The sequence below is a fragment of the Cucurbita pepo genome, chromosome 15, assembly GCF_057944985.1.
Source record: "Cucurbita pepo subsp. pepo isolate OVF chromosome 15, ASM5794498v1, whole genome shotgun sequence".
Taxonomy (NCBI): domain Eukaryota; kingdom Viridiplantae; phylum Streptophyta; class Magnoliopsida; order Cucurbitales; family Cucurbitaceae; genus Cucurbita; species Cucurbita pepo.
The window spans coordinates 6,115,995-6,117,245 of NC_141812.1; the positions used below are offsets into that span (position 1 = coordinate 6,115,995).

The 1,251-nt window shown below is 41.5% G+C and overlaps 1 non-coding gene across 1 annotated transcript; it reads left to right on the plus strand.

The window, feature by feature from the left end:
• Positions 1-270: 270 nt before the first annotated feature.
• Positions 271-350, plus strand: TRNAL-UAG (transfer RNA leucine (anticodon UAG)). The gene has a single exon. It is a non-coding gene; the product is annotated as a tRNA-Leu (tRNA).
• The last annotated feature ends 901 nt before the right edge of the window (positions 351-1,251 follow it).

Sequence of the window (1,251 nt, forward strand, 5' to 3'; positions counted from 1 at the left end):
CACAATCTCCATTCACATTTTTCACCTCGGCTTTGTGGCTTTGTTATACCATAGGCAAGGTTTGCCTTCAACGTTGAAACATCACTTATGTGGAATCAAAACTTGTTTGACCACACACGCCGCCTATGCATGCATGTTCTATCATGTGCGACACAACAATGTTGCATCTCATCGTTATCTCGGTTCCCAACAACACGATCCATGTATCGTGATGCAATCTCATGTCTTGAGATACTCGATCATCTTAGTTTTTCTAGACGCATTCGTTGGGACAGTTTGGCCGAGTGGTCTAAGGCACTAGATTTAGGCTCTATTTCGAAAGGGTGTGGGTTCAAATCCCACAGTTGTCATAATCATACTTTTTCAATCACATCGTCCGACCCATGCATCGTATTGCAATCTCATGTCTAGAGATAGCTTGACTATCTTGGTTTGACTATCTCATGTCTAAAGATGCCAGATTTGGGCTCTAGTTTAAAAGGGTATGGTTTTAAAACTCATCTATTATGAAGAGACTCTAACCCACCAGTGTCTCGTGATCTTGTCACGCTCACGAAAAATCTAAAGGAGTACTCAATCTCTATTCACATTTTTCACTCGACTTTATGGCTTTGTTATACTTTAGGCAGAGTTTTTCTTCCGCATTCAAACATCCATAATGTGGAATTAAAACTTGTTTGACCACACACGCCGTCTATGCGTGCATGTTCAATCATGTGTGACACAACATTGTTGCATCTCATCGTCATCTCGGTTCCCAACAGCACAACCCATGCATCGTATTGTAATCTCATGTCTCGAGATAGCTCGACCATCTTGATTTGTCCAAACACATTCGTCGGGATAGTTTGGCCGAGTTGTGTAAGGTGTTAGACTTCGACTCTGGTTCAAAAGGGCATGGATTCAAATCCAACAGCTGTCATTTATTTTAATTTTTTGTAAAGCCTCGTGCCCGCTGCGAACACATATTGTTTGTTTTGACTTTTTATTTATCGTTGTTAACATCGTGGTTTTAAAACTCGTCTAATATGGAGAGAGTCTAGCCCAACTCCGACCAGTGCATCGTGTCAAAGTCATACTTTTTCAAATGTGCGGCTTTGTCATCTAGCTTTGTGGCTTTGTGGCTTTGTTGGACCTTAGGCAGGGTTTGCCTACGGGTTTCAAACATGAATAATGTGGAATTAAAACTTATTTGACCGCACACGCCGCCTATGCGTGCATGTTCAATCATTTGTAACACAACAACATTGC